The following is a 26,484-nucleotide window of genomic DNA, read 5'->3' on the forward strand; positions in this document are numbered from 1 at the left end:
TTGTGAGACCAACTCTCACCATGTAGGCCAAGCTGGCCTCACACTCACAGTAATCCTCCTGCCTCAGCTTCCTAACTGATGGGATTACAGGCACACAACACCATGCCTGGCCTTCACTAATGTTTTTTGACAAGGTCTATTGACTCTTCTCCAATAATATGGAGACTCAGAGCTGGGAGCTGAGTGGCCTAACAGACCCGCCCAGGCTGCCGCAGGTCCCTAGAGATACAGAAGATGCTGGGGACCCTAGAGAGTTACCCTAAAGACCCACGGAGGAAAGCAAGGTGGGCTCCATGGAGGAAGTGGCTGTTTCTGGAGATCATACGGTGAGACCTACACCAAGCTGACCCACTCCCGAATGCCCTGGCCCAGCCAAACCACCCTCCAGCCACAGTGGCAGCTGCAACTAGATCCGAGCCTTCCCTCCTCCCAGCGGATGTCAGCAGATGCCTTTCAGCACTCCACCGTCCCCCTGGGGCCTAAGAAGGGTCCCCTGCCCCTGATGCCACCACTTCCGTATGGAGCCTCATCGTCTCTTAGCTTGGTCCTCCTGTTCTCCCTCCCAGGGACCAGGGAATTCCATTCCCATGGAGGGCAGGTGAGTGTCCTGCTCACCTGGGCTGGATAGAGAAGGCAGGGCTGCAGAGAGCGAGAGAAGCCACTTGCCAGGCTTGTACTCCTGCAGCCATTCAAGTTCTGCTATTGCCGTGTGACGATGGTGACCCCTTCCCTGTGGCGGGACTTCCAGACCCACCAGCGGTATAAATAATGCATGGGGTTTTTTTTGTTTGTTTGTTTTTGTTTTTTTTTTATTTTAAAGGTTAGGCCTTTTAACTAGGGCAGTCTCCCAGCCAACTGTCCAGCTTTACCTGGCTAATCCTGCACTACATCCCGCCACATGGCCAGTTCTACTTCTCTGCTCCGCTAGGGTCCCTCTGATTCACCTCTGAGTCCATTGGCAAATCTCCTACCTCTGTTTTATTCTCCCAGAGACCGTGTGTCTCTCTCTCTCTCTCCCCCTCCCCCCCCGGAAGTTCCACCCACCACTTCCTACCCAGCTATTGGCTGTCAGCTCTTTATTGCAACTAATAGGCAAGTGAGAAAGGATGAATATTTACAAAAAAATAAGACTGGTGATGGACCATAGAAATAATACCAGGTCGGGCATGATGGGCACGCCTTTAATCCCAGCACTCCGGAAGCAGAGGCAGGCAGATCCTGTGAGTTCGAGGCCAGCCTGGTCCTCAAAGCAAGTCCAGGACAGCCAAGGCTACACAGAGAAACCCTGTCTGGAAAAAACAGAGAAAACAAAACAACAACATCAACAACAAAGGCCCACCAAGATTGGCTAGCAGTCAACAACTGAATATACAGACACACCTTCACACAATGTACCCCGACACTTTCCTTCTGTAGGATGACTAAGGTTCAGAGAAACAAAGCCACAAGGCACCAAAGTTCCCCTGGGTGTGGGGAGAGGGTGAGGCAGGAAAGTGGTGTGGGTGAGAGCACAGAATGGATGCTCACCTGCGTGAACAAGCTACAGAACCTCTCTTGGCCAAAACTAGCACAAGAAGACGTAGATAGTCTCTGACGTCCCAGCCTCAGGTTCCTGTGAGTCCCTGGCTCCAAGGGAGAAGAGTCGAGGACTTCGGCAGCACCCACCATCCTGACAACTGACGTTAATGAGAGCAGGGAAGGAAGTGAGAACTCCCAGCTGCTTTTCATCACTAACATCTCCTCCTTGCTTCTGCTTCCTCAGATGTAAAACAGGGGGTTGGTGAGTGAGAGAAAAGACAAACCAAGTCCCGGAGAGACAGCTCAGTGGTGCAGTGCTTACTTTGCAAGCTGGAAGACCTAAGTTCAGTCCCCAGAACCCAGGGTGGGGGTGGGGATGGGGAGCAGGCATTGTTACAGGGCCTTATAATCCCAGCACTGAAGAGGGTTGACACAAGCAGGCCCTCAGGGCTCACTAGCTAGTCAATCTGACCTACTTGACAAGCTCCAAGCCAGTGAGAGATCCTGTCTCAAAAAACAAGGTAGATGGATGTGGTGGCATAAGACTTTTATTCCAGAGGCAAGTGGGTCTCTGAGTTCCAGGCCAGCCAGGACTCCACAGTGAGATAATAAGTAAGTAAGTAAATAAACAAACAAACAAACAAACAAACAAACAAATAAATAACTGACACCTGAGGAATGACACCCAAGGTGGATCTCTGACCTCGACACACATACTCACACATGTATACACAGAGAGAGAGCTGGGGGGGGGGGAGTGGGACAGACTGACAGTCATCTTCAGTATTAAATTGAATTAGCCTAGAGTCCTAGTGTATGGCCGTCACTAGATGACATACTGTATCTATGGTAGCTGTATCCTTGGTGATTGGGTAGGAACCAAGGTCACAGCTATGGTCATCACAGCAATTGGTACTTTGCTACTTAACAAGCCCCTCCTCTTTTTAATTCAGTGCTAGGATGGAAGCTAGGACCTCACAAATGCTAGACCAGTATTCTAAGCTACATCTGCAGCTCACTCATTGTCTTTTATTTTATTGTTTTTGAGACAGGGTTTCTGGGTGTAGCCTTGGCTGTCCTGGAATACACTCTGTACACCAGGTTGGTCTTGAACTCACAGAGATCCACCTGTCTCTGCCTCCTGAGTGCTGGGGTTAAAGGCGGGCGCCACCACTGCCCAGCATTGTTTTGTTTTTTGGCTCTTGTTGTCCTCATATAGCATCCTGCCAAATCAATAGCAGTACTGCTGTCTAGTTTCACTGCTAAGGGATCTGCCACTCAGAAAGGTTACATTGTTCATCTAAGGACCCCAGCTGAAAGGCAGGAGGCTTATTTAAGTTACTTATTTAAAAAGAGTTCTGTTATTTTTATTATACATGTATGAATATTCTGCTTACATGTGTATATGTGCACTCTGTGTATGTCTGGTGTCTGAGACCAGAAAGAGGCCTCGGATGCCCTGGGAACATGAGTTACAGATGGCTGTGAACCACCGTGTGGGTGCTGGGAACCACACCCAGGTCCTCTGCAAGAGCACCAAGTGTCCTCACCAGCTGAGCCTTCTCTCCAGCCCACTGTTCTTGTGTTCTTGAGTCAGAGTCTCTCTGTGTAGCCTGGCTGGCCTGGAACTCACTTCTTCCATCAAGCTGGCACTGAACTCCAGGAAGTCCCCCTGCCTCAGCCTCCTAGTTGCTGGGATTACTAATGCAGTACTGTCCCCAAAGCACCAATTTCCAATAATGACATTGAGACATTTTTGTTTATTTGAGACAGGGTTTCTCTGTGTAGTCTTGGCTGTCCTGGGCTCACTTTGTAGACCATGCTGGCCTCGAACTCACAGAGATCCACCTGCCTCTGCCTCCCCAAATGCTGAGATTACAGGGGAACACCACCACACCCAACTTGACATTGAGACTTTTAATTAATTATAAATGTCTAAGGCCTTTGTCTATGCTGGTGTCCAACTAGTACCTACAACCCAAGCTAACCCGTTTACCCCAATTTACCTTCTCCTGTGTCATTCTTTTTTTGCTGTTGTTGTTTGTTTTGTTTTTTGTTTTTTTTTTTTAAGACTGGGTTTCTCTGTGTAGCCTTGGCTATCGTAGTCTCACTTTGTAGACCAGGCTGGCCTCAGCGATCCTCCTGCCTCTGCCTTCCAAGTGCTGGGATTAAAGGCATGTGCCACCACGCCTGGCTCCTGTGTCACTTTTTACTCTCCTCGGGCCCTGCATGTCTGACCTACCCCCACCCAGAATTCTCTGTTCCTGGAAGTCCTGCCTACTTTATTTTAACATCAGAAAATGCCTCAGGCAAGTAAGGAAGGACAGAGAAACATTTCACCAAGAGATTCTCCCAACATATCCCCTTTCAGTCCAATCGAAGACTCTTTCTCTAGCATCAATAAACGATATACAATAAGAACATGTGTAAAAGCTGGGCCCTGTGTGCACACCTGGAACCCCAGCACTGAGGGAGACAGAATCAGGTGGGTCTCTGTGAGTTTGAAGTCAGCCTAGTGTATAACATGAGTCCAGGCCAACCAAGGCTACACAGAGAAACCCTGTCTTGAAAACCAACAACAACAACAACAACAAAAGAACATTTATAAAACTATCAGGTAAGAATTACATTCACACTATGCAGTCCATCTGTATTATGCAACCTTGGAGCAAATATCTGTCCTGTCTTGGTGAGTCCAAAGTTCTATACCTAAGTCATTTTCTATCATAACTTGTATTTATCTTTTTAGACCTTAAAACATTTCCTTTAATCCTAAACAACTTAAGCTTAATTGTGAGACTATAACTGTCTAGTCTTCAACCCTATCAGAGACCTGAGAAGGATAAACATTGCCTGAGCAAACAGGAAGTGCCAGGCAGGCAAGCAGCTTCCAAAACTGTAGAAATGTCAGAGGTTGCTGGCTACTTGGACAGTCACCCTAGACACTTTTGCATCATTGGGGCATCAGCTGCAGCCCATTGGCCCAATATATATGACAGACTTTTATGTGAAGCAGGGATTATAAGAGACTACCTTCCTTGTCTTGGCAAAGCCCGGCAATCAATTTCCCTGCTTCCTGTTTGTGCAGTTTGGACAGCATGCTGTCTGCAGTTGAGGCAAAGACAGTTGTGTTCCCAGGGGCTATCTTTACAATTGAAGCAAACTCCATGTAGAGGTTCTTTGATGCCCATCACTTTCTTTGAGGTATAATAGGGGTGCTGCCAGGAGCAGACACGTCTCACTGCCAAAAAGGCCTTTTATTAAGAAAAACATCTTTAAATGCCATATTCTACAGATCTCTGTGGTTTATTTGAAGACCATCTATCTATAGTATATCTGAATGGGCAAAAGTTCCTTGTTCCTAGCTTCTTACTATCTATTCAACCTATGAAATATGTAATTAACTGAACTAGTATCTAGCATGACCATAACTTTGATTAACTACTAACTTGTACTTCTTAATTATCCTAAACAGTTTGTTAAAGACTAGAACTTTACATTGCATTTTAAAATGAGGTACAATACTTTGTACAAAAGTTAAACACAGTATATTGTAGCAAAATATAATCATAAATCTGTACCAAAATACAAAGTTCATACCAAATGTAAAAATATTTGGCTTGTTAATGCTCTTTAGTCTGAAAGTAGATTCAATAATCTAGCCTTTTTTCCTATTATTCTTATATCCCCCATTTTTCTTTCATTCCTTCTCTTCCCCTTCCTCACAACAGTAGAGAGCAAGAAAGGATAGAGAGAAAAATAGATTCCTGAATCCAACCTCCCTTACTTTGTTTCCTTCCAGACCAAGACCATTGATAACTTGTGACCAATCCCCCTTTAAATGATGACAAACATTCATCTCCCACAGAATGATAAAAAGCCACGTACCCCACCTTTGTGGATGGGGTACCCCACTTTTGTGAATGGGGTATTGTTCTCTAAAACTGCTTCCTGATATTTGGAGGCAGTGTCTCTTTTGTGGGCCCTAAGAAAATTGGGATATTGGCCAGTCTTAAGAAATCTAGCTGTAATATTTGCTGTCCAGTCTCAGTGTGGTGTGAAAGTGCAAAGCACTCTGAGAGGCCGGAACAAATGGGCTCAGCCATTTTGAAGACGTTGTAGAAACAAGTTTTGAGGAAACAGCTATTGAGACACTCTGAAGCTGGATCAAGCAAGATGCTGGAATAAATATGTTTTAGCATCCCAGCACCCTTTTTAGCATCCTTGAGGGTGAATCCTGTCAGGGATGCTTTAACTTCACTGGTATCTAGTTGTTTTTCCTCTGTGAACATATAAACTTTCAAAGGTAATAAATATATATATTTCTGCATTATCACATGTATGGAATATGTGGTATACACAGTCCAGCTAAAGCTAATTCTCTGCTCTTCGTTTGAGCAGGTAAGTCATCTACCTTTTTTTATAAGTTAGTTTGGAGTGTATAACCAAACTGTAATATAAAATTTCATCCATACCATATAAAAGTATGGCATGAGTGGGGCATAGCCAGCAAACCAGCAGAGGAAGTCCATAGGACACCCAAGCACCTTGGGCTTAGATCTCTCTCTCTACTCCATACCAGCTTGACCCATCTGGGACACAGAGAGCAAACCAACAGAGGTGAGTTAGGTGCAGGCTATAACCCACATTAGCTGCCATCCCAAGAAGGCCTGTGGGACACCTAAGAAGCTCTGCGTTTGGCTCTCTCCCTGCCCTGGCTTCCTCTCTTGGCTTCCTTTCTGGTCTGACCCATCCAAGACACGGCCAGCAAACCAGCAAAGGAGGTATGTGGGGCACCTGGGCAGCTTTGGGCTTGGATCTCTCTCCACCAGCTCCTCACTGGCCTGGCCCATCTGGGTCACAGAGAGTGAACCAGCAAAGGTGAGTGGGACCCTGGCGACAACCCATATTATCCACCAAACTGAGGAGGCCTGAGAGGCACCCAGGCAACTTTCATCTTGAAACTCTCTCAACCCACTCCTCTCCTGCCTGACCCAACTGGGACACAGATAGCAAACCTAGTAATGTTGAGCTGAGCTGATCACAGCCTCCAACACCTATTGTCTACAATCCCGAGGAAGCCCCTGCAGAGCCCTAGAAAGCAGCCTTCAGTTTGGAGCTGTTTTTACCTGCTCCTGGTCTGTCTGGCCCAGCTAAGACACAGACAGCAACCCCATCAGAGGAACCTCCAGGCCTGCTAACACCAGAGACAACCAGATGGCTAGAGGCCAGTGCAAGAACACACGCGACAAAACTCAGAGCCATATGATACCACCGGAAACCAGTGGTCCTACCACAGCAAGCCCTAGAGGTACTAACACCCTGGAAGTACAAGAAGAAGATTTTAAGTCTGGGGGCGATGAAAATGATAGAATCCTTGAAGGAGGAAGATAAACATCTCAAAGAAATATAGGAAAATACGTTCAAACAGATGAAAGAATTGGATAAAGCCTATAAAGAATTACAATAAAATGCAACCAAATGGGAGAAAGAAATGAATAAAATTATTCTAGACCTAGAAATTGAGTTAGAAGCAACAAAGAAAACACAATCTGAGGTGATCCTGGAGTTGGAAAACATAGGGAAGAGAGCAGGAACGGCAGACACAGCATCACCAACAGAACACAAGAGGTGGAAGAGAGAATCTCAAGTGTAGAAGATATGGTTGAAGTATTCAGTACATCAGTCAAAGAAAATGTTAAAAACTATAAAGTTTCTGACACAAAGCATCCAAATAATCTATAAAAAGACCAACCTAAGAATAAGAGGAATAGAAGAAGAGGACTCCAAGCTCCATGTCCTAGAAAACATTTTCAACAAAATCATAAAAGAAAACTTCCCCAGCCTAAAGAAAGAGATGCCTTTAAACATACAAAAAGACTACAGAAGTCCAAATAGATTGGCCAGAAAAGAAAACCCTTCCTCCACATAATAATTAAAACACTAAATTTACAGAACAAAGAAAGAATAGTAAATACAGCAAGAGAAAAAATCCAAGTCACATATAAAGGCAAACCTATCAGAATTACACCTGACTTCTGAACAGAGACTATGAAAACCAGAAGGGTGTGGACAGATGTCATGCAGACCATAAGAGACCACAGATGCCAACTCAGACTACTATACCCAGCATAACTTTTAAATACCATGGATGGAGAAAACAAGATATTCCTTGACACAACCACATTTAAACAGTACCTAACCACAAATCCAGCCCTACAGAAGACACAAGAAGGAAAACTCCAACCCAAGGGGCTAACTACACCCAAGAAAACACAGGAAATAAATAACCCCACATCCTCAAAACCAAAAGAAAGGAGAGAGGGAGAGAGAGAGAGAGAGAGAGAGAGAGAGAGAGAGAGAGAGAGAAACATATGCACACACCAGCACCACCAAATAAAAAAAATTGGAACTAACAACCACTGCTCATTAACATCTCTCAACATCAATGGTCTCAACTCACCAATAAAAAGACACAGACTAACAGAATGGATTTAAAAAAAAAAAAAACAGGACCCATCATTCTACTGAATACAAGAAACACATCTCATCAATAAAGATAGACATTACCTCAGAATAAATAGCTGGAAAAAGGTATTCCAAGCAAACTGGAGCAAGCTGGAGTAACCATGATAGTATCAAATAAAATAGACTTTCAGCCAAAACTAATCAAAAGAGATGGGAAAGGACACTTCATACTCATCAAAGGAAAAACACAACAAGATGACGTCTCAATCTTGAATATTTATGCCCCCAATGCAAGAACACCCACATTTGTAAGAGAAACATTACTAACACTTACATCACACATTGAACCCCACACATTAGTAGTGGGAGATTTCAACACCCTACTTTCCCCAATAGATAGATCATTAAGACAGAAATTGAATGGAGAAATAATGAAACTAGTAGATATCATGAATCAAATGATCCACTAGACATCTATAGATATCTACAGAATGTTTCACCCAAACACAAAGGAATCCACCTTCTCAGCACCTCATGGAACCATCTCCAAAATGACTAGACACTTGGTCACAAAGCAAACCTCAGCAGACACAAGAAGATTCAAATACCCATTGCATCTTATCAGACCACCACAGATTAAAGCTGGACATCAACAACAAAAATCCTACAAACTCATGGAAGCTAAACAACTCCTTACTCAATGACCTCTGGGTCAGGGACAAAATAAAAAAAGAAAGTAAAGGCTTCCTAGACTTCAATGAAAATGAAGGCACAACATACCCAAACTTATGGGACACAATGAAAGCAGTGCTAAGAGAAAAGTTCATAACACCAACTGCCTTCATAAAGAAATGGGAGAAATCCCACACTAGCAACTTAAAAGCACACCTGAAAGCTCTATACCAAAAAGAAGCAAACACACCAAAGAAGAGTAGATTACAGGAAATCATCAAACTTAGAGATGAAATCAATAAATTAGAAACAAAGAAAACAATTAAAAGAATGAAACAAAGAGATGGTTCTTTGAGAAAATCAACAAGATAGACAAACCCTTATCCAAACTAACTAAAAGGCAGAGGGAGAGTATTCAAATCAATAAAATAAAAAATGAAAAGGGAGACATAACAACAGACACTGAGGAAATCCAAAGAATTATTAGGCCTTACATCAAAAGCCTATATGCCACAAAATTTGAAAATCTAAATGAAATGGACAATTTTCTTGATAGATACAACTTACCAAAATTGAATCAAGATCAGGTAAACAAATTAAATAATCCTATATCTCTTAAGGAAATAGAAGCAGTCATCAAATATCTCCCCCTCCCCCAAAAAAGCTCACGGCCAGATAGATTCAGTGCAGAATTCTACCAGACCTTCAAAGAAGAGCTAATATCAATTCTTTTCAAACGATTCCACAAAATAGAAACAGAACAAACATTACCAAACTCATTCTATGAGGCCACAATTACCCTGATACCTAAACCAAACAAAGACCCAAGAAAGAAAGAGAATTTCAGACAAATTTCCATTATAAATGGATGCAAAATGATGCAAAAATACTCATTAAAATACTCACAAACTGAATCTAAGAGCACATCAAAAATATCCACCATGACCAAGTAGGCTTTATTCCAGGCATGCAGTGGTGCTTCCATATATGGAAATCCATCAATGTAATCCATCATATAAACAAACTGAAAGAAAAAACTCACATGATCATCTCCTTAGATGCTGAAAAAACATTTGACAAAATCCAACACCCATTTATGTTAAAAATCTTGGAGAGATCAGAGATACACGGCACATACCTAAACATAGTAAAGGAAACAAACAGCAAGCCTATAGCCAATGTCAAACTAGATGGAGAGAAACTTAAATCAATTCCACTGAAATCAGGAACATGACAAGGCTGTCCACTCTCTCTGTATCTCATCAATATAGTACTTGAAGTCCTAGCTAGAACAGTAGGAGAACTAAAGGAGATCAAGGGGATACACCTTGGAAAGGAAGAAGTCAAAGCATCACTATTCACAGATGATAGACATAAGTGACCCCAAAAATTCTACCAAGGAACTCCTACATCTGATAAACACCTTCAGCAAAGTGGCTGGATACAAAATCAACTCAAAAAACAATCAGTAGCCTTCCTTTATATAAAAAAAAACAAACAGTCTGAGAAAAAAAATTAGGGAAACAACACCCTTCACAACAGTTGCAAAAAAACAAAGTATCTTGGTGTAACTCTAACCAACCAAGTGAGAGACTTGTATGACAAAAATGTCAAGTCTCTGAAGGAAGAAATAGAAGAATACATTAGAAGATGGAAAGATCTCCATGCTCATGGAGCAGTAGGATTAACATAGTAAAAATGGCCATCTTACCAAAATCAACCTACAGATTCAAGGTAATTCCCATAAAAGTACCAACACAATTCTTTACAGACCTTAAAAGGGCAATTCTCGACTTCATATGGAAAAAAAAACCAAACCAAATAGCTACAACAATCCCGTACAATAAAAGATCTTCTGGAGGTATCACCATCCTTGATCTCAAGTTGTACTATAAAGCAACAGTAATAAAAGCTGCATGGTACTGGCATAGAAACAGACAGGTAGATCAATGGAATCAAATCGAAGATCCAGAAATAAACCCACATCTATGGTCTCTTGCCCACAGTCACATATGTCCTTAATTTCCCTATTTGGGCAATTGGTCTAATCCAATTTAGATGTTGTTTTACCTGAGACAATGTCCCAATTCTTAGGAGCTGTGCAGATATGCTTTGAAGCGGCCACGCTGGATTCAAGAAATCTTGTGAAATTTAGTTACATCTGTTTCTATATCCACTAATCCTTCCATCTCAATTCCATCTAAACTATAATTTTAACTTTGTTCTCTTATTATTTATAGTAGTTTGCCAAAAATATCTGTTTCTTGGCATCGTTAGGATCTCTTTTTCCATCCATAGGGGCTGTTCTATCCCTGTTAAATGACTTAAGTTTTGAGCAGCTCTGTTTGTCCTATCAGGCTTCCATCTTTCTAGTTGCCTTCCAGAATAGCCTTCCTTTGGTGGGCAGGAACCAAGTGGCTCATGTTGGGTTTTGTTGGGCCTTGAGCAAAGCCTGCTGGTTTTCTGATATCAAGGAATTGCCTTAAATATCCTTGGATGACCTACATTCATGAGCCATATGTCTGTTCCTTCCACATCTTCTACATCTCACAAGAAGCTTTCTCCATGAATTATTATAGAGGAATTTATCCTTAGGAACTCTTTGTCTACAATCCTTTAGGGGACGATCTGATCTTTTGCAACTACACCAATGGACATTTTTGTGTTTTCACATCTCCTGTAATTGTTTGTCCAACCGTAACTAAATTGTGATCATTGGACTCTATATCTACAGTGGTCTTGATCATAAAGAGGTGTGGATCTGGCTCTTAAGGTCTAATAGCCCTTTTGCCTTCTGCATTAGCATTTTCAAAAGCTAAAGATTCTATTAAATTTTCTCTAGCAGTTGCATATGATATTGCTCTGTTTGGTGCTGTAGTCAATCTTTGTAAAAAGTTGGTGAAAGATTCATTTGAACCTTGGGTTATCTTAGTAAATGATTCAGCTCATCCTGTTGTTGCTCAATTTTTGTCCCAAGCACTTAAGGCCATCGTATGGCATGGTTCTAGATGAAATTATCAAGTTCAGAATACGGACCTTCATCTAGTAACTGATCCCTGACAATATCAATGCCTCTAGTCCTATTTCGTTGTTCCATGACTGAAGCCTCATCTTCCCACCATGCTGGCCATTGCATTTGAGGGCCAGGTTCTAAGATGGCTGTCATCAAATCTCTCCAATCTTTTTAGAATTATACAACTTTGCATGGCCCAATTACTAAGTATTTGTTTTACATATGGTGAATGTAAGCCATAGGTCATTACTGCTTCCTTAAGTCTTCTTAGATCTTGTGTGTCTATAGGTTGCCACCTGAATTCTTGATATCCCTGTGGATTTCTCTCATCTCCATCTAATTCCCATAAGAGGTCTTGGAAAATCATTTTTATAACAGATATAGGTTTCCTTTTGCAGTCTTATAAACGATGCTGCTTTAGACTTTAGATTGGATTCATTTAAATTTTCTTCATGATTCAAAGGATGGTCTAAATTTTGTTCTTTTGTTTCTAACTTAGCATGGATTTTTTTTTAGTCCCTTCGTTATCTAAGTTAGCCTTCTTTTGATCTCTCTTTAAAAGAATATATAACGTCATAATCGTTACTGAAAAATTTATCACTTGAATGCTGATAAGCATATGGGATCCAGATGCATTGTGTTTCTCTCAGTTTTTAACATAGAATATACTTTTCTTTTTAAATCTCTAACTCTCTCCTTCCCTCAGACTCTTTATTTTATAAATTTAAAAACTATTTTTTTTACTATGATCATCTATGCTAGTTTCTTTTCTTTCTTTGCACTTAAGTACAATCAAACATACACTACTTAGATCAGAAGCTCATGTGTGCTTCGGATTTCAGCTCCTATCTGGGCCTGGATTTCTCCTGTAACTCAGTTTAGGACATGGGGCTGGCTGCTGGCTCAGCCCCTTCAACTCAGTCTAGCCCTCCACCTGACTTTGGGCTACCGCACTCTGGCAGCCTGCAAGCCAAGCTGTTCTAACACACACCACCAGCTCTGCTGTCAGCAGCACTGTCAGCTCATGTGCACAGCTGCACCTCCAGCGTGGAGGGCGGGGCGGGCAGCCCCTAGAAACACACAAGTCAAGTACTCACACTCACCCGACATACCCCACATCTCTGTGCAGCCCTACTGGGCTGCAGTCTAGGTGGGCTTACACACACGTGCCCCATGCAGCCCAGCACTCACATGTCCCCAACACCTAGCTCTCTTTCAGAGGAACCTTTCTCACCCAGCCAGGAAAATGTTGTGGGAAGTATCTCATCCCCTTTCACCTGCGACTTCTTGGGCTCTGAACCTGGATTCTAATAGCCCCAAGGTGACAGCTCCCAGTAATGACACTAAGACTTCTAACTACTTATAAATGCTTAAGGCCTTGTCTGTGCTGGTGCCCGACCAGCTCCTACAACTCAAGCTAACCTGTTTACTGCAATCTACCTTCTCCCACGTCACTCGTTTCCTCTCCTCAGTCGCCACATGTCTGACCTCCTCGCCCTCTCACGGGCAAAATCTCCCACTTCTCCCCTTCCTAAAATTACTCTCTCCCTGGAAACCCCGCCTACCTCCTCCTGCCTAGCTATTGCCATTCAGCTCTTTATTTTAACCAATCAGGAGGTTGGCAGGTAAGGGAGGACAGAGAAACATCTCAGAGAGATTCTCCCAACACTTATTGTCTTTTATTTTACTTATTTTTTCTTAAGACGGTGTTTCTCAGTGTACCCCTGGCTGTCCTAGAACACACTCTGTAGACCGGGCTGGCCTTGAACTCACAGAGATCTGCCTGTCTCTGCCTCCTGAGTGCTGGGGTTAAAGGTGTGCGCCACCACCGCCCAGCGTTTTTATTTTTTGGCTCTTGTTGTCCTCATATAGCATCCTGCCAAATCAATAGCAGTACTGCTGTCTAGTTTCACTGCTAAGGGATCTGCAGCTCAGAAAGGTTACGTTGCTCATCTAAGAACCCCCAGCTGAAAGGCAGGAGGCTTATTTAAGTTACTTATTTAAAAAGAGTTCTGTTATTTTATTATACATGTATGAAAATTCTGCTTACACGTATGTATGTGCACTCTGTGTATGTCTGCTGTCTGAGACCAGAAAGAGGCCTCGGATGCCCTGGGAACATGAGTTACAGACGGCTATGAACCACCGTGTGGGTGCTGGGAACCACACCCAGGTCCTCTGCAAGAGCACCAAGTGTCCTCACCAGCTGAGCCTTCTCTCCAGCCCACTGTTTTGTGTTCTTGAGTCAGAGTCTCTCTGTGTAGCCTGGCTGGCCTGGAACTCACTTCTCCCATCAAGCTGGCACTGAACTCCAGGCAGTCCCCCTGCCTCAGCTTCCAAGTTGCTAGGATCACAAATTTTCATCACCATAAATTTAACTTATTATGTCATTTAATTCGCGTTTATTGGGGACCTACTGTGTTGCAGGCATGGTTCTGGGCATGAGGCTCAGAGGGAGAAATAAAGCCATATGTCATGAGAGCTCGCATTCCCATCAGCTCTGGTATTTCCTGTGTGTCAACGTTTTCTCTGTAGACCATTCTAGATCATCCACAGCCAGGGGTAGCCAGCAAGAGGTGGTCATTATGGCAAGTAACTGGCTCTAGAAATGTCACCACTGGCTGGCTGAAACCTCAGAAGATAGAAGCACACTGGGAACTGGGATCAGGCCCGGGTTGCCCTAGCCTACCACCTGCCTCACTGGGGCGGTGAATACTACAAGGGCTGCTTTAACACTTCCCATTGCTTGTTGGTGAGGGCAAAATTCCTGTCCCCAGTTTACACATGGCCCAAACACTGAGCAGGCAAGACCAGTGGCAGTTTACTTCATCATAGTCACAGGTCGGAGAGGACAGCCCTATCACCATACAGGGCCACATGGGGTCTGCACCCAGGAGCTGTTGGAGGGCAGGCTCTGAAGTACTCAGTGACCCCTGGCCCTGGGGAAGATGTGCTTAGCTTGCTTCAAGGAACTGAAGCCACTGGGTTAAAGATGCCAGGAGCTACACTTGGTCCTTTAGCGCAGAAGGCACCCCTCTCACACACTGGTCTGTTTTATTTCTTTGAACCTCCCAAATCCATCTATGCCTCCTTGGCTCTGGATGCTGCTCAGGACATGAACTGACCCCTGGCATCCACATGGCTCCTCCCACCACACACACACACACACACACACACACACACACACACACACACACCACTCATGAAAGGCAGCTGAAGTAGAGCATGATAGCTCACATTTGTAACTACAGAACTTGCTGAGACAGGAGAGTTAGAGGCCAGACTAGGACACACAGTGAGCTCCAGGCTGGCCTGCAGTGAGCCCTGGGAGTGGATGGGGGGCGGAGAGAGGAGAGGAACCAGAATTGAAACTCAATCCTTTCCGCTTAAAAGCCTTGCACGGTTCATGAAAACATCATACACTGACTGGCACGGTGACTCAGCAGGTAAAGGTGCTTGCTACCAGGTCAGATGACGTCAGTTTGAACCTCAGGACCTACATGGTGGATGGAAGGAAGAGAACTGACTCCAGCAAGATGTGCCTACACACATAACACACACAAATACATTTCAGAATGATCATACATCCTCTGCCCCCACAACCACAAAGAGCCCCACTTGTCTATGCCCCTGTGGGTCCCCAGCCTTATTTATCATCTAATACATAGTTCAACCCTTCTACGGAACGTTTGGGGCCCATCCTGGAATTAGCCTAAGTTAGAAATCAGTAGCAAGGATGGAACGCCTGCTGAATGGTCATGGAGGCCAGATTTCAGACACCACGTAACGAGCCAAGTGTCCTCTGCACCCCTGTAACCCAGCTCCAAGGGAAGTGGAGTCAGGAGGATGGCTGGGATGGCCTGCTTCAAGCCTGGCCAAGAAAACATGAGCCCCAGGTTCAGGAAAATAACCTGCCTCAAAGAAATAGGCAGAGAGTCATAGAGGAAGACACCTGATAGCCTTTTCTTTCTTTCTTTTTGGTTTTCTAAGACAAGGTCTCTCTGTGTAGCCTTGTCCTGGACTTGCTTTGTAGACCAGGCTGGCCTTGAACTCACAGAGATCTACCTGCCTCTGCCTCCCGAGTGCTGGGATTAAAGGCGTGCACCACCATGCTGGGCCCCTGATAGCCTTTTCTTGTACACACACACACACACACACACACACACACACACACACACACACACGAGGGGGGAGAATACACATCTGCACATGGATGCATGCATGCAGAAATAAGCCTTATTTTTTAAAAAAAATCAGTAACAAAAAGATATCTAGCTTCGGGATATACTGACATAGGCCCTTAATCCTAGCACACAGAATAGTGGTGTAGACAGATAGATATATGTGAGTTCAAGTCCAGCCTCATCTACAGAGCAAGTTCCAAGCCAGGCAGTGCTATATAGTGAGACAGTGAGAGAGGGGGCGGGGAAAGGGAGAGGGAGAGGGAGATGGAGAGGGAGAGGGAGAGGGAGAGAGAGACGGAGAGGCAGAGAGACAGAGAGACAGAGAATTTGAAGCACTCTTGCTATGTAGCCAAGGTGAGCCTCAAACTCACGGTGATTTTTCCACCTCAGCCTCCCAAGTGCTGGGATTGTAGGTGTGAGCCATCCTATCAGGGTTTCCCCCATGACATGCCCAGATGTGTGAGAAACAGCATCTACAGCATCTGCTTTATCATTAGTGTGTGTGTGTGTGTGTGTGTGTGTGTGTGTGTGTGTGTGTGTACAGGTACACATGAACCACAGCACGTATGTGGAGGTCAGTGGACAACTTTGTGGAGTTGATTCTCTCCTTTCTATGTTTCCATGGGTGCTGGGAATCAAACGCAGATCATCAGGCTTGGGTGATGAGCAGTTACCAGCTGGCAAAGCCCATGCCCTGCATGAGATAATTACCAGCTGTAGACTAAAGCCCAAATGAAGATCCCACACTCTGGATTAAAGCAAAAACATATTTATATAACATAACTGAGTTTACCAAGAACCCAAAACTTCCACTACAGTTGACCCATTGGATTGATCAACAAAATTATAAACCTCTAGCCATACAAATGGTGAGGAACATTGCTGATGTAGCAAATAAGAGATGAGGAAACAGTACAAACCATACAGACAGCAAAGAGACCATCAGGACAGTGATGAGCAATCCTTTACCAGTAAACTTGCTACTCAAAGGAAACAAGTTTCTTTTTTTTTTCTTTTTTTTCCTCCTTTATTAATTTATTCTTGTTACATCTCAATGGTTATCCCATCCCTTGTATCCTCCCATTCTTCCCTCCCTCCCAATTTCCCCTTATTCCCCTCCCCTATGACTGTTCCTGAGGGGGATTACCTCCCCCTCTATGTGCTCATAGGGTATCAAGTCTCTTCTTGGTAACCTGCTGTCCTTCCTCTGAGTGCCACCAGGTCTCCCCGTCCAGGGGACATGGTCAAAGGTGAGGCACCAGAGTATGTGCGAAAGTAATATCCCACTCTCCACTCTACTGTGGAGAGTGTTCTGTCCATTGGCCAGATCTGGGTAGGGGCTTAAGGTTTACCGCCTGTATTGTCCTTGGCTGGTGCCTTGGTTTGAGCGGGACCCCTGTGCCCAAATCTGCCTATCATAATGTTCTACTTGTAGGCTTCTAGGACCCTCTGGGTCCTTCTACTTTGCCTTTCTCCCATGATTCTCTCATCTAGAGTCCCACTAGAATGTCCTCTCCTCTGTCGCAGTTTCCTGGTAAGTGAAGGCTTTCGTGGGACATGGAAACAAGTTTCTTAAAGAACAGAAGTCTGCCCGGGTCTGCAGGGTTCGACTAAAACTTGGGAGGAAGTTCACCTGTTGAAAATGCAAGACACAAAGAAGGAGAGCAAGTCTGATTGGTCAAGCTCTCAAACTTTATTAGTCAGGCAGCAGCTTTTATAAGTCAGAAGGCAGGGAAGCATATTGCTATAGCAACCCAGCTGCATGCTTTTCTCAAAACACAAGGAATTCCAGGCAGGGTCATAATGTCCTGCCACACAGGGTATCTGGTTTCCTCTTTGTCTAGTCTAGCTGCTAAACCATAACAGGGTTGCTCCATCTCTATCTGTCTTTAGTCTAACTGTCCACCCACAACAGGGTCAGCTAGTTTCTGGTGAAAGGTAAGCTCTGGGAAAAACAGAGACTTAAAGGTGTAGGCTCTGACAAGATGGCGGAAGGTTGGCCATATGGCCTATTGTCCCCAACAGAAGTCACTAGAGATGTTAAGACTAGGGGTGTGACACAATGGTGGAATGCTTGACTAGATGTACAAGGCCCAGGACTCTATCTCAGCATAGATAAAGAAGGGAGGAAGGAAGAGAAAGAAGGAAGGAAGGAAGAAAAGGGTCTGGAGAGATGGCTCGGTGGTTAAGAGCACTGGCTGCTTTTGCAGGGGACCTGGGTTTGGGTCTCAGCACCCACACGGCAGCTTACAACTCCAAGGGACCTGACATCCTTTTCTGGCCTCCCCAGGCAGCAAGCATGTATAGGACACACACACATACACACACATGCATTCAGGCAAATACCAATGCACAAAAATAAAAATAAATAAGAAAAAGAGAGTGCTGTGTGACAAAACTTTTCCTGCACAACACAACACACACACACACACACACATCTGCTCACCTCAATAAGTGAACCTACAACTAACCAAAGCACAGATACCACTAAAGTTCAACTTGGTGAACCAGTGTGTTTTATTGGGGTTACTTACAGAATCAGAAATGGCTCAAAGACAGCTGCATCACTAAGGCCCACCCAGGATGAGTGGCAGCTCACAAAAGCTGGGAATCTTGGGGCACACTGCACAGCCTGCAGGCAGCTCAGCAAGCTGGAGAGTTGTCGAAACTTCTTCCAGGCAGCTCAACTGGTTTCTGCTTCTTCCCAGCAGTTGCTCTGGTCTCAGGCTCAATCTTTCCTCCAGACTCTGAGTTTATTGTTTACTCTGCAGGGAGGGGTTTAGTGAATCAAGTCAGTTTCAAGGACTTCCTGAAGCTATTTTGAGCTGTTTAGTTTCTTCCATAAGGAGCTTCCCTGAAGGGGAGATTTTTTGGGGCGGGGAGAGGGCAGGGGGTTCAAGATAGGGTTTCTCTGTGTAGTCTTGGGTGTCCTGGTCTTCCTTTGTAGATCAGGCTGTCCTTGAAATCACAGAGATCCGCCTGCCTCTCCTCTCCCAGTGCTGGGACCACAGGCGTGTGCCACCACGCCCAGCTGAGAGAATATTTCAGTCTGGGAGAAAACTGTTCCACAACAGAGATAGAGAAAGGAGCGAGGGAGGCAGGAAGAGGGAGAGATAAATTGTAAATTTTATTAGCCTTGAGTCTATTAAAGAAGTTTAATTTACGGTTAACCCCTTCTCACAAAGAAAACCCCAGGCTCAGACAGCTTCCCTAGTAAATTTTGCCGAACACTTCTCCAGAAGCAGCAGCAATTCTAACCAAATTCTTCCAGAAAGCTGAATAAAAGTGATATTTCCCAAGTTACTCCATGAGGCCAGGATTACCCCACCAGCAAACTCAGGCAAGGGCAGTAGCAGGAAACTACGAATCAGTGCCCCTGATGAACATAAACGTCAGTTCTCTTTTGTGTGGTGCTGAAGATAAGGAGCCTCACAGATGCCAGACGCCATGTGAGCACTTTACCCCGAGGGACTGCTACAGCCTGTGACCAAAACACAAACAGAACAACTTAGAATAGTTAACAGCTAAAACTATTAATAATAACATGTTGTGCAGTGGTGCAGCGGTGGTGGCACATGCCTTTAATCCCAGGACTTGGGAGGCAGAGGCAGGCGGATCTCTGTGAGTTCAAGGCCAGCCTGGTCTATGAAGCGAGCCCAGGATAGCCAAGGTTACACAGAAAAACCCTGTCTCGAAAATAATAATAATAATAATAATAATAATAATAATAACAACAACAACAACAACAATAATAATAACAATTTGTAAAAAGGAAACCACACCAAATGAGCTCTATTCTAGGAATGCAAGCTTGGTCAAAGATTTGAAACTCAGATTAACAAATTGTTAATCAATTTAAACAAAAAAGGTTCAAGTTTGGCCTGGTAGTGTACAGCTGAATCTATTAATAATAACATGTTGTAAAAAAAAAAAAAAAAAAAAAAAAAGGAATGGCAACTGAATGGACTCTATTCCAGGAATGCAAAGTTGGTTGAAGATTTGAAAATCAGGTTAAAAAATTAAGTTATTAACCAATGTAAAAGGAAAAGGTTCAAGTTTAGCCTGGTAGTGTACACTGATGACCCCAGTGTTTGTGGGACTGAGACAGGGGATTGCATATTTAAAGCCAGCCTGGGTTACAAAGGCTTTATCTTGTCTCAACACACATACACCCCAAAATTTTCTAAATAGATAAATAAAGTGTTCCTCTTGATAAATGTGCAAAGAGCATTAGCAAAAGTTCAAAATCCATTCCCAGTAAGCAACATGAGTAAGCAGAATGTATGCATAACCTACGGCAGGTCATAAAGGGGCTACCCTCCAGTGACAGAAAGGCATCTGTGCCCCAGGTGGCTGTCCCTCCAGTGACAGAAAGGCATCTGTGCCCCAGGTGGCTGTCCCTCCAGTGATAGAAAGACATCTGTTCCCCAGGTGGCTGTCCTTCCAGTGACAGAAAGACATCTGTGCCCCTGGTGGTTGTCCTGCTGTCCTAGCAGCGACTCCATCCTGAAGAGTGACAATTGGACATTTCCCACTGACATGGGATGGCTGGGAGGTGTTACTGTTAATATAAAGGTGGAGGTTTAATAAATCTTTATTATTAGCCCTATAATTATTATGGTGGTATTTTCTAACCTGCTATCACTCAATTAAAAAAAAAAATAGACACCTGTTATATTTTAAACTATCCTTGCTTCACCTGGGGCAGGGCAGATAGTAATCCCCTAAACTACCTTCCATATGTCCTTGCCCCTATCCTACGCCATCTGCTTCTAATCATTTCTATGGCGCTACCTCCCATCCCTAATTCCAAATACATGCTAATGTTCTTCATCTGGGCCAAATCCTCCATCCATGCCGGCCTTCTACTTCTTACTTCACCTCAGCCACGACGACGGCCTCCTTCCCTCTCCTCTTCCTCTGCAGTGTCTTCCCAAGATCCTCCTTGTCCTCAAAGCCCGCAAACCTTAGCCACGCCTATCCCACTTGCCCTGCCCAGGTGTGTTGGCTTTTTATTGGTCAAACAGGAATACATTTTTAAGCAAGGCTATAAACATCATTTTGGGGAACAGAAGTCTACTCATCTGGGCAGCAACCAGACCAACCACCAACAATTCCCCCTTTTATGTCTAAATAAAAAGGCCATTTTAATGTAATATATAGTAAGAACAATTATGAAAAAATTATAAAAACCAATAGGTAAGACTTACATACATATTATCTAGTCAAGAGGCATTTGGCAACCTTGAAGGAAATGTTATTTATTCTGTCTTGGTGAGTCTAAAATTCTGAACCTAAATCAATCTCTATCACATCTCTTCTGTGTCAACCTAAAAACATTGATCTAGATCTAAAACACATCTTCTTAACTCCTAAGCAACTAATCTTAATTGTAAAACTAAACTATCTGGTCTTCAACCCCATCAGAGACTTAAGGAGGAGTAAAATTAATTGCCTGGGTAAATAGGAAGTACAGGTTAGCAGCTTCCAAAAGGGGGGAAAAATGACAGAGACTGTTTTCTATCTGCACAACCACCCAAAACTTTTTATAATGCTGGAGCCTCATCTTCAACCTCCTGGCCTGGTATATCTGACAGGCATATTTGTAAAGCAGGAACTTTTGAGGACTTGCTCACCCTGTCTTGGCAGTCAATTTAGCTTGCATTCAAGCTTGCCCATCTGGGGCAGAATTCTGTCCATGGCAGAAATGAGGGCATTTTTGCGTAGTGGCTGCTTTGCCAAAGCCACCTTCATATAGAGATTCTTTGATGTTCATCATCTTCTTTGAGATGGGCTGGGGGTGCTTCCAGGAGCCGACATGTCTCATTGTCAAAGAATCCTTAAAGTGACATTTTAAAACAATCTTTAAATGCTATTTTCTGTAGGTCTCTGAGGTTTTTGAAGACCTCATCTATTTATTTTTATATAATCTATCTATCTATCTTTTGAACCTAGGATGTATATTCCTGTATTAAATAAGAAGCAGTCGAGGCTGGAACATGCAGGATGCTGGAACACTTATGTCAGTGTCTCAGCATCCTGGAGGATGAATCCTGTCAGGTCTGATCCAGTGTCATTGGGGTCCAGTTCTTCTGTTCTGAAAACATATAATTTCTGACAACCATTATACAGTTCTAAAATTATAAATATAGAAGATGTGCAGGAGCACAGATTAATTAAGGATGGTTTTCTACTCTTTGTATGAGCAGAAGAAAGTACATTTGTATTTAGGTCTGTTTTATTTTGACCTTCTCAAAGAGGATATATAATATTACCATTACCAAAGAACATATAATCATTATCTTATTGAAATCAAAACAAGATTGTATAGATCTATATGTCCTTCTCTGGGCTCTATGGCACCTGCTGCCTGTCTCATGAGAGGATGCCTCCCATTTAAAGAGACAAGCCAGTTGCCCTGAGCAATGGAAAGGGGACACGGATATTTGCTCCCGAGCAACAAAAACTACCTCTGGTCAGAGGGGAGACAGACCTGGCACATAAACAAATGGCAGTTTATAAAGGAAAAAGGAAAATCCTCCATGTTAGGATGAGGTATTTAATTTTGGTTGGGCATTAAGTGAGCCAAAGGGGGGCTTTTGATTGCTAGACTTAAATACTTTGATAGCTGTGCATTGGTGCTCAGTCTTTCGAGGAGGAAGTGGCCAAATAAGGGAATAAACCTTGAGGGGTTAGTTTTAGAAACACAATGGTTTCTAGCAAGGGAGGGAGAGGGAGAGAGAGAGAGAGAGAGAGAGAGAGAGAGAGAGAGAGAGAGAGAGAGAGAGAGAGAAGGTAAGGGAGAGAAACCTGTCTGCCTGTGTTTGCCATGCGCAAGCCTGCTAGAGTCCTTCACACAGTCATTACTGAGGGAAAGTCATGGGATGGAACTCAAACAGCTGGTCATCCCACATCCCTGTCAGGAGCAGAGTGAGAACAAACGATTCCTGCTTCCTGGTTCCTGGCTCCTGCTTCTGCTCAGCAAGCTTTTTTTTTTTTTCTCTTGAATAGTTCACGGCTAGCCCATAAAGGTGTCTCCATATTCAGGATAGGTCTTCCCATACCAATCAAAGATCAAGACAATGACCCACAGGCATATCCACAGGCCAAGCTCATCTAGAAAGTTCCTCAGTCTCTCAGGTGATTCTCGGTTGTGTACAGTTGATAGTTAAAAGTAGCCAGTTCACCAGGTGGTGGTGGCAACAACACCTTTGATCCCAGCACTCAGGAGGCAGAGGCAGATGGATCTCTGAGTTCCAGGCCAGCCTGGTTTACAGAATGAGTTCAGGACAGCCAGGGCTACACAGAGAAACCCTGTTTCAACAACAAGAGCGAACAGCCCATCGGGCTACATAATAACCTATCTCAAAATAAAAGTCACTCAAGTCATTGAGATCGGCAGGTTGCAGGTTGTGAGTGCAAGTGTGATACATAGAATCCAACTGTATTTCTGGGAACCAGTAACTTACAGAAGGTAAATAGGTTAATGTGAAACCCATGTAACAACTGCAGGGGGGACAGGGGGAGGGAGTGATTCCCAGGGATAACTCAAGCAAGCAAAGGTAACTAGTGAATGACGCACAAATACACAAGCTAATGAAGAAACAAAGGCCTAATAATGTACATGTGGCCTGTGCTCAGGGATTGGAAAGCTCAATATTATTAAAATGCCAATTCTATACAATTTGGTTCACAGATTCAATGACACCTCCAGGTCAACGTTCTCTTCTGTGTAAATGGACAAGCATAGCCAGGAGTGGAGACACACACCTATCATTTCAGGATGTAGGAGACGGGCACGAAGATGAAGAACTCAAAGCTATCCTTGGCTACACAGCCATTTCCAGAGTAAGCCTGGGCTACATGAGACCCTGTGGTGATGGAAGTTTTGGTTTCATTAAAAACTCAGTCATGCTATGTGAGTATGTTTTTGTTTTAATCCCAAGTGTGGGATTTTAGTTTGAGCTTTACTTTGTCCACAGCTGATAATTGCCTCATGCGGGCGTGGTCTTTGCCAGCTAGAAACAGCCTGCCTCGTGGCTTAGAGGGGGCATGGTCTAGGACTCTGAGGAAGATAAATACTGGGGCACAGAGAGAGAAAACATGGTGTGCAATGGTGGTATGTGGCATGTAGCGATTTGGAGAGACCAGAGAAGACTGCTTGCTATGTTGGCTGTTGATAGAGGTTGGTATTGCCCCAAAAGAATCCAATTGACCCTAAATAGCGAGGAGAAGTAAAGAGGTCTGTGCCCTCTCTCCCCACTAACCTTATTTCTCTCTTACCCAGGGCTAGGATTTGGTGGAAAGGAGGAGGGAGAAGCTTCCACACTCCAAATAAAATAGAATTTAAAAACAAGTGTCAACACCATGTCTCAAACATACCAACAAATCAGTGATAATCCCATGCTAATTTTTCCATGAAAAACACAAAGGACTGAATTAGCTCAACAATTCTTCAAAGGGAAGAACAAAGAACTGGTTTGTGGCTAGGTGAAAAAGCACTTGTTTTATGTGCTTGTGTTCCAGGGTTCAATCCCCAGTACTGGAAATATTTGTTCTGCAGAGTTCAGAAATACAGATGTGCCTATGTAAGGGTAAAAAGAAAGAACAGATTCCACAGAGCTATCCTATAACCAGATGTGCATGTGACATACATACCCCCATAATGATTTAATTTTAAAAAATATTTGTCAAACTAACCAATGTTGTAAGTCAAATGGACCTAACAGATATCTACAGAACATTTCACCCAAACACAAAAGACTGTACCTTCCTCCCAGCACCTCACAGAATCTTCTCCAAAATTGACCATATACTTGGTCACAAAGCAAGCCTTAACACATACAAGAAATTGAAATAACTCATGTATCTTATCTGACCAACATGTATTAAAGCTATATTTCTTTTTTTAATATTTATTTATTTATATGAGTGTTCTATTTGCATGTATGACAGAAGAGGGCACCAAACCCCATTATAGATGGTTGTGAGTCACCATGTGGTTGCTGGGAATTGAACTCAGGACCTCTGGAAGTGCACCCAGTGCTCTTAACCGCTGAGTCATCTTTCCAGCCCCTTAAAGCTATATTTCAACAACAACAACAATAGAAACTGGAGAAAACCTACAAATTCATGAAAACTGAACAACTCTCTGTTCAATGATCACTTGGTCTGAGAAGAAATAAAGACTTTATAGAATTCAATGAAAATGAAGACACAACACACCCAAACTTATGGGACACAATGAAAGCAGTGCTAAGAGGGAAGTTCATAGCACTAAGCGGCTTTCATAAAGAAACTGGAGAGATCTTATGCTAACAATTTAAAAGCACACCTGAAAGCGCTAGAACAAAAAGAAGCAAACACATCCAAGAGAAGCAGACTGCAGAAAATAATCAAACTCAGGCCTGAAATCAACAAATTAAAAACAAAGAGAAAAATACAAGTCACCAACAAAACTAATAGCTGGTTCATTGGGAAAAAAATTAGCAAAATATACAAACCTCTAGCCAAACTAACTAAAAGGCAGAGAGACAGTATCCAAATTAACGAAATCAGAAGTGAAAAGAGAGACATAGCAACAGGCACCGAGGGAACCCAAAGAATCATTAGGTCCTACTTCAAAAGCTGTACTGGACAAAATTGGAAAATCTAGATGAAATGGATGATTTTCTAGATAGAGATCACTTACTAGAGTTAAATCAAGATGAGGTAAACAATTTAAATAGTCCTATAACCCCTAAGGTAATAGAAGCAGTCATTAAACGTCTCCCAACTCCCCCACCCACCACACAAAAAAATGCCCAGGGCCAGATTGCAGAATTCTATCACACTTTCAAAGAAGAGCTAGTACCAATACTCCTCAAACTATTCCACAAAATATAAACAGAAGGAACTCCTTCTATGATGCCACAGTCACTCTGATACCCAACCCACACAAAGACTCAAAAAGAAAGAGAATTTCAGACCAATTTCCCTTATAAACACGGATGAAAAAAATACTCAGTAAGATACTTGCAAACTGAATCCAAGAACACATCAAAAACATCATCCACCATGACGAAGTAGGCTTCATCCTAGGGATGCAGGAATGGTTCAACATATCCATCAATGTAATGTACCATATAAACAAACAGAAAAAAAAAAACCACATGGTCATCTCATTAGATGCTGAAAAGGCTTTTGAAAAATCCAATACCCCTTCATGTTAAAAGTATTGGAGAGATCAAGGATACAAGGCACGCACTTAAACACAATAAAGGTAATATATGTTTGCCAATAGCCAACATCAAATTGAATGGAGAGAAACTGAAAGCAATTCCACTAAAATCAGGAACAAGACAAGGCTGCCCACTATCTCTGTACCTATTCAATATAGTACTTAAATTCTAACTAGAGCAACAAGACAATTAAAGGAGACCAAAGGGATGCAAATTAGAGAGGAAGAAGACAAAGTTGACATGTGATATGATAATATATATAAATGACCCCAAAAAGTCCACCATGGAACTCCTACAGCTGATAAACACCTTCAGCAAAGTGGCTGGATACAAAATTAACTCAAATCAATAGTCTTCCTTTATATAAACAGTAGGCAGACTGTTTATGTAATAATAAAAGAAATTAGGG

The 26,484-nt window shown here is 43.2% G+C and overlaps 1 long non-coding RNA gene across 4 annotated transcripts in view; it reads right to left on the reverse strand.

The window, feature by feature from the left end:
- Positions 1–17,445: 17,445 nt before the first annotated feature.
- LOC311584143 overlaps positions 17,446–26,484 on the reverse strand; it is a 28,810-nt gene continuing 19,771 nt past the window's right edge. The window contains exons 5-8 of one of the 4 annotated variants that reach the window (XR_014774801.1): positions 21,492–21,694; positions 20,173–20,416; positions 18,390–19,336; positions 17,446–17,488 (exon numbers count right to left, since the gene is read on the reverse strand). This is a non-coding gene — a long non-coding RNA (uncharacterized lncRNA). Of the gene's footprint in view, positions 17,489–18,362; positions 19,337–20,151; positions 20,417–21,491; positions 21,695–26,484 lie in introns of those variants that run through there. The other 3 variants (XR_014774804.1, XR_014774802.1, XR_014774803.1) reach the window with 3 other exon arrangements.

Source organism: Acomys minous (assembly GCF_964271855.1).
Source record: "Acomys minous genome assembly, chromosome: 2".
NCBI lineage: Eukaryota > Metazoa > Chordata > Mammalia > Rodentia > Muridae > Acomys > Acomys minous.